Source organism: Triplophysa rosa, linkage group LG4 (genome assembly GCF_024868665.1).
Source record: "Triplophysa rosa linkage group LG4, Trosa_1v2, whole genome shotgun sequence".
Lineage (NCBI taxonomy): Eukaryota > Metazoa > Chordata > Actinopteri > Cypriniformes > Nemacheilidae > Triplophysa > Triplophysa rosa.
The window spans coordinates 16,034,971-16,042,932 of record NC_079893.1 but is presented as its reverse complement, the minus strand read 5'-3'; the positions used below and the strand labels follow the sequence as shown (position 1 = coordinate 16,042,932).

At 37.5% G+C, this 7,962-nt stretch overlaps 1 long non-coding RNA gene across 1 annotated transcript; it reads left to right on the top strand.

Annotated features, from left to right (window-relative positions):
• The first annotated feature begins 988 nt into the window (after positions 1–988).
• On the top strand, positions 989–7,309 carry LOC130553725 (uncharacterized). Its single transcript, XR_008962890.1, has 7 exons — positions 989–1,092; positions 1,190–1,312; positions 1,397–1,462; positions 2,731–2,836; positions 3,011–3,116; positions 6,255–6,310; positions 6,434–7,309. It is a non-coding gene; the product is annotated as an uncharacterized LOC130553725 (long non-coding RNA).
• The last annotated feature ends 653 nt before the right edge of the window (positions 7,310–7,962 follow it).

The window sequence follows — 7,962 nt, the reverse complement described above, 5'->3', positions numbered from 1 at the left end:
GTATGCCTTCCCCCAAGCAGCCTCATTGCACAGGTTCTGTGTACGGTCAGGGAAGAGGGGCATCATGTTCTGCTAGTTTCACCCTATTGGCCCACAGTATGGCACCTGAGGTCAGACCTCTGGAACCTCCACGTCTGGCTCTTGGACAGGACGAAGAAGTGCTGAGCGCCCTGCCGCCTGCGGTCAAAGAGACCATTACCCAGGCTAGGGCCCCCGGCACTACACGCCTATATGCCTTTAAGTGGCGCCTCTTCTCGTCCTGGTGTTCTTCCCGAGGGGAAGACTTACGGAGAATCCTAATCGGGTTAGTGTTGTCCTTCCTACAGGAGAGACTGGAGAACAACCTCTCCCCTTCTACCCTCAAAGTGTATGTTGCCACCATTGCCGCACATCACAACCTTGTTGAGGGTAAGTCTCTCGGACAGCACGACCTGATCATTAAGTTCCTGAGGGGCGTGAGGAGGATGAATTCCACCGCCTGTGGCGGCTGATGGTAAGAGCCCCTCACTTTGCACAAGCTGAAGCTTTGCCTAACTGACTGGAAGGTTACGATTTGTTGAAGCGCTCACTGTGACTCGCCAAGGTCAGTCAGTGTCGCCCCGCTGAAGTCGAGCCGTGGCACAGCACAGTGGATTTTTGTATTGGGACAACGTCAAAGTGACCGACAGAAAGGGAACGTCTCCCTTGCGATTATAACCTTTGTTTCCTGATGGAGGGAATGAGACGTTGTGTCCCTCATGCCACAATGCTTTGCCGCCTTGCTGCAGTGACCGGGAAATGCATCACAGTTTCCTCAGCACAAAAGCTGAATGAATGGGCACGCCATCTGCCTTTATACCCGTAAGTATGTATCAAAGATGATAGGTTCTTAAATTCACACCCCATTCTGTCTCGACACAACATCGAGAGATCAACAGAAAAGGAATCATGTTTTCTCACCTTTACTATTTTCTTGTGACATCTATCAATACAGTTGTTCAAGAGGCATGGGCAGGAAAAAATGTCTATGTGCTGCTCTCCAAAATTGGGCCATATAAAATATTTTTTGCAGACATTAGTAAAACTGCTCCACAAAAAGAACTTGAAAGTGAGGTAAGATTTATAGTCTATGAAAATGTTCTGTAATTAAAATTATAAATAGCAAATTTTAACTTCCCCTGCTAATCCCACTCTGTGTTCCTTCTTTAAGGTTATTAATGCATACATGTGTCTTCTTGTGAGGCGTTTCAATGCACAGTCAAAAGAACAAGCATTCCAAATTGACTCATTCGAAATGACAGACATTTGGAATGGAAAAAATTCGAAATTAAAGGTTGGTTTGCTCAGATTTGTTTATCTACTATTTATGAAACATCAATCTTTAAAAATATTTCAGACCTGTTTTTTTGAATTTCAGGTCGATCCCAGATTGTACAGATACCTCATTAGCATTGTGAATGACCACTACCACTGGACAGTTGTGGTAAACAAATTAAACATTTTACTTAGCATGTGTAGGGCAAAAATATTACTGAGAAAATACACTGAAAAAAATGATTCGTTGATTTCACAAAATTTTTATGGTAAGTGGTTGCAAACAATTTCTTTCACCTATGTTTAAATAAAAACTTGGTGAAAAAACTTGTTTATTTATTTAAATATATGTAAAAGAAAATAACCATATATCCACTGAGGAAACGGTCAACACTTCCGGCCACGTCCGCTACCTCGGCAGACTGGTTATTTTGTTGTGGACCTTTAGTGTATTGTATGTCCTGTTCCTGTTGTAGTCTTTTGTAGTTCTTTCCTTTATTGGTTCTGTGTGATTGTCTGCCCAGGTGTTCCCAATTATCTTGTTAAGCTTGTTTCCCCCTGTGTTTATATTGCCCCTCTGTTTCAGTTTTTGTTTGTCAGTCGTTGCTGTTACATGTTTTGATGTTTTCCTTGTGTCCTGTTTTGTGTGTTTTCCTGTTTTGTGTGGATGTGTATACACATATATGTATATATACACACACACTGGGGAAAACAAGCTTAACAAGATAACTATCTAGACCAGTGTTTCCCAATCCTGGTCCTAGGGGCACACCTTCCAGAATGTTTTAGATATCTCCCTATATGAAACACCTGATTGATGAGTTGAATAAGGTGTTTTATATAGAGAGATATCTAAAACATTCTGTAAGTGTGCCCCGAGGACCATGGTTGGGAAACACTGATCTATAACAACAGGAACAGAAAGTACAATACAAAATAAAGGTCCACAATAAAATAACCAAATGCCTCAAAACAAGGGGAAACACAGACTGGATTGTAACAGTAACAGTCCAGGCTGGGATTAAAACTGAATCCACAGAACAGAGTAGAATCTTTTATAGAGAAGCATAGATTCCTGGCATACAGATGTTGAATTATTAACGTGACTTGTAAGTTTCTGAATCCATTTCATGTACAAGTAACTTAATTTGAATAAATACTTTGATATAAAATGCATGTAATTGTCTATCCCTAAATTATCTAAAATATCACTGTTAAAAATGTTAAAAGGTTATGCTGCCATCTCAAAGAAATGCTTTGTTCCTTGATCCTCTGGGAGAAAGTTCTGCAAAACTGAAACAATGCGAAAATGCAACAACGTATTTGAAGTTGTTCATCACAAAAATGTGCTTCTGATGTGCAAAAATTGATCTCTACAGTATTTCTACTGTAAAATTAGTTGTTCCAGTATCACAATGTTGACTTACATTTGTTAAGGGCTTTTATGCGACAAAAGGGATGCAATTTTTCAAGGTGGTCCTGTGATACGCTGCCTCACCCAAAACAACAAGATGGCACATCCTGCGGTGTCTTTGCTTTGAAAGTAAGTGATTTTAAATAGCTAATATATGTCATTGTCCTAAACTGTGAATGCCCTTAAGTATGATCCCGAGAAACACCATTAAGTTACTAATTATGTTGTACATTGTCTGTAAATGTCAAATTTGTGTTTTATTTTAATTTATAATAAAACTGCTTAATAATTTTACATTTTTAGTTTGCCGAATGTGTACTCCGAGAGGAGACAATTGTTTTCCGTAACACACCAGAAGGAGTGGAAGAATTGAGGAAAGCAATAGCTGTCACTCTTCTCCAAAACAGCGGTATGTGAAATGTAAAGTATGGTTTGGAAAGATTTATATTTTTAATGTTTTTTCCATTGTGTGTTTCTTAAGGTGCATTCACACCGCCAGCAACTCTGTCGCTTGTCTCTAGTCTCTTGCTACGAGAAGGCATTCCTAGCTTTGGTTGCTCTAGTAACGTTTATAAACAAACTCTGCAGTAACTGACAAGAGACTGATGACGTGAGCTCCGCTGCTTTAATCCTATTGGTAGTAAAGTTGCTCATCATTTGCATAAAGTTGAGCAAATCTCAACTTTGTCGCGTCGCTAGACACGAAGTAAAAAAGTAAAAGTAAAAAAGTACTATGTACTTAAGTATTTAAAAAGTAAAAGTAACAGCAAGAGAGAAACGATTCTTGTTCAACAATTTGTTCCCACAATATTAAGTAAATGAACATTGAGAGGGTGTAATAAACTCTTTGCCTCTGAAATTTCACAATCAGACTTAATAAACAAAATGTAATGTGTTACAACTTTTGAAAAGACACACACTATTTTATGCATAAACATACATTGCTACACAGGCAGGAAACAATCTACTTAACATTTACATTTAATTTTAGACCAAATGTATGCACTGATATGTAACAAAATAATTAAAGTGTTTTTCATGATGTACTTCAACCAGTATTTAAATCATCAGAAAAATGTGGGTTTTGTCTGTTGTTGATAAAACCAAGCATTGCAACGTGCTTAAAGGGATATTCCACCCAAAGATGAAAATTCTGTCATCATTTACTCACCCTCAAATTCCATACCTGCTAAATTTCTTTGTTCGGTTGAACACAAAAAAATATATATGTGGAATAATGTTAGCAACTGTAATTTCTGGGACATCATTGACTACCATAGTAGGAAAAATTACTGTATCATTTTTTCTGTTGAACACAAACTAAAATATTTTGAAGAACTGTTCTGGGGCACTTTTGACTAGAAACTAGGAAGCTGATTGAGATGCGCCCCATGGGTGATTTTGATCCAGTGATTTAGCTGGGCCCGTGCTGGTGCTCACACTCACAGCTGTATTGAGTTCCTCTATTTTCTTACATTAACAGCCTAGGTATTATTTATCAAGGTGCTGCGTGTTGAGGTAATTGATGAGGCGTGACATCAAGGAACAATCAACATGTTTGGATCATTACATTGTATGATTAAACGAATCTCATTGGCGAAGTAAATACAAATGACAACTCACTTGGTGTAAGAAATGTAAGAAAATTACCTGCAAAAATGTAACAAGTACTTTGCAAGTGTAAATAAAATTGTAGGTAGTAAAAAGTAAAAGATGTTCTTTATGAATGTAGTCAAGTAAAAGTTTTAAATTGTACTCGAGTAAAGTACAGATCCACAAAAATAGTACTTAAGTATAGTAATCAAGTACTTTACACCCCTGATGAATCTGAAAACCCTGAAAAATATCACAGGTTCCAAAATAAGCAGCCCAATAGTTTCACGATCACCATTCACCAGTCCTATCTCTTTTACACACTACATTTCCCATAATCCTCCTTGTTAATTACCACACCTGTCTGCCATCATACTCATGAACTCTCCATAAAAAAGCACCACACACACACAGGCTTTGCCTGGTCTCTCCTTGCTAACTAAAATTGTGTTATTGTCTATGTCTTGGACTGTTTGTATTGCTAATTGGTACTTACCTTCACCTACGTACCTTTATCTTGTTTCAATTTTGACTAGGGGTGTAACGATACACTCAGCTCACGATTCGGTACATATATCGATGCTGGGTTTATGATATGATACACATCTCAATGTTTTTAACAAAATTCAAAAATGAAACTGAAACTCAAATAACATTTATTTTCAAAATACTAACAATTTCAGTAACTTATTTTGTTGCACATACAACTTAATAAAGAATTTTAACTGAAATTAGAATTAAGATCAGTATCAATTTTGACAGCAAATTTTGATTTAGTTTTAGTCATAGTCTTTTGACTAAAATGCAATTTAGTTTTAGTCTTCCCAATTTATCATAGTTTTAGTCTATTTTTAGTCAACGAAATCTACATTATATTAGTCTACTAAAATCTATCTGGATTAACTCATTTAATTGGTGTAATTAAATGTTCCATACAAAGATTTAACTGTTTCTACATCATTTACTTTACCTTGGAATTAAATGAAACCAGGTCATTACCTTTATTTTTCAGAAAAGTTGAGTAACTACTGGATATTCATTGTTGTAACACAGAGAATATTAGTCCATAAATGAAATGTAGCAGTTCATTCAGTCTCATTTTGACTCAGTTGACTCGTTCGTTCAGTGAAGGGCGTGTTCATTCAGTACATTCAACCAATGAAACGCTCTGACAGAGCTCACGCTCAAGCACTATTGACTCGTGTCTCTTTGAAGCTGCGCTCTTTGCTTGAGACAGTAATGAATGAGAAAAATCTTTCAAAAAGACATATTACATAAACTGTATTACATTTCTTCTATCATGCAGATCACATACTTGTTTTTTAGCATGTCATTCCATCTTTTAATATACAGTACGACTCACTTTCTTTCTTTTGGCTTACTTTAGTTGCATATCACGTTATGCAGCAGCTCACGTCAGCGGATAAATTAACATTGGCATTTAAAAACATTTGTGCTGCCTTTGTAATGAGTTTCGGGGTGACTCGCCTGCAGACACGCTTCAAGTTTGCTGTGTTTTAACGGCGATTGTGAAGGAAAATATGATGCTTTGTAAACCACTGAGACACAGATTGTGTCTTGTGCTTCTCTCTCCATCTAGCGCATATGTGAGATAAGCACACATGACGCGCTGGCGCAGAGTAGGTAGCGTCTTGAACGAATAGAATTAAACATATCGTAAAATATCCCCATCTCTTTACGATGCGCATCGTAACATTTTTGCATCGCGAAATATCGTAATGCAAAGTATCTTTACATCCTTAATTTTGACTGTATTTGATTGACTGAAGCTGCAAAGTTATTTGGTTAAGTGAATTTTGAGTCTCGTCTGCCTGGATTAGTTTAGCAGAACTTCTCCTGCAAAATGGGTTTAAATAGGATACATTTTATTTTGCAATGCTTGGTATACGTTGATAGACTTTCCTGTGCATTCCACTTGAATTGGTTATTTTAGATGACCTGAGCCAGCTGTGCCATCTCTGTGGGGAGGAAAGTGGTGATATTAACTGGGTAAGTAGTTACTGTTTACATGATACATTTCAATATTATTCACTTGTACCTATCACAATTCCATTAGTGGTTAGCGTGTCTGTCTAGTACCTTACGGAAAGTTGCGTTTTTGCTAAATTTCAGATTGCCTGTGACTGCTGCAGTCGGTGGTACCACCAATCATGTGTCCAGTGGACATCAAAAGTGAACTTTCTGTGTCCTGCCTGTGAAAATTAACCAGATATTGTAGCTTTCTTTTCTTTCATTCAAACAATGGATGGTACTGTACCAGTGTACTTATTTTCTGTTTTAATGGATGGTTCATACATTCAAAAGTTCTGTTATTACCCCCATGAACAACAAACCTGTCTGTACAAATCATAATAAATTTAACAGAATAAAATACTGCATTGAATATTATTACTTGTGTAGGTGCATCACACCCATGTTAGTGACTCTCTGTGTATTCACACAGAAGAAAATAATGCCCAAATAATACCCTAATAGAATGTGTCACATTTAACATTTACATTTAGTAATTTAGCAGACGCTTTTATCCAAAGCGACTTACAGATGAGGGAAACAATGGAAGCAATTGGAACAACATGAGGACAACAAAAAGCATGAGTGCAATAAAAAACTGGTCTCATATACTGTAGACTACCACAGTATACAGAGCTAGAATTTTTTTAAAAGAGTACATACTATATTACATATGTAGGTTCATCAGATTCATTTGAGCGACTTTTTGTGCATTCACACAGAAGAAACGGGGGTAGAATCCAGGCGTGTGGGTAAAAATGAACCTGCTCAAATAATACCCCCCCCCAAAATACTAAAGCTGTCCATGTTTCTAGAATAATGTGTCACATTTTACATACAGCATTACTTGTGTATGTTCATCAGATCCATGTGAGCTACTCTTTGTGTATTCACACAGAAGAAACAGGGGGTAGAATCCAGGCGTGTGGGTAAAAATGAACCTGCTCAAATAATACCCCCCCCAAAATACTAAAGCTGTCCATGTTTCTGAATAATGTGTCACATTTTACATACTGCATTACTTGTGTAGGTTCATCAGATCCATGTGAGCCTCTTTGTGTATTCACACAGAAGAAACGGGGGGTAGAATCCAGGCGTGTGGGTAAAAATGAACCTGCTCAAATAATACCCCCCCCAAAATACTAAAGCTGTCATGTTTCTAGAATAATGTGTCACATTTTACATACAGCATTACTTGTGTAGGTTCATCAGATCCATGTGAGCATCTTTGTGTATTCACACAGAAGAAACGGGGGGTAGAATCCAGGCGTGTGGTAAAAATGAACCTGCTCAAATAATACCCCCCCCAAAATACTAAAGCTGTCCATGTTTCTAGAATAATGTGTCACATTTTACATACAGCATTACTTGTGTAGGTTCATCAGATCCATGTGAGCGACTCTTTTGTATTCACACAGAAGAAACGGGGGGTAGATTCCAGGCGTGTGGGTAAAAATGAACCTGCTCAAATAATACCCCCCCCAAAATACTAAAGCTGTCATGTTTCTAGAATAATGTCACATTTTACATACAGCATTACTTGTGTAGGTTCATCAGATCCATGTGAGCGACTCTTTGTGTATTCACACAGAAGAAAGGGGGGTAGAATCCAGGGTGTGGGTAAAAATGAA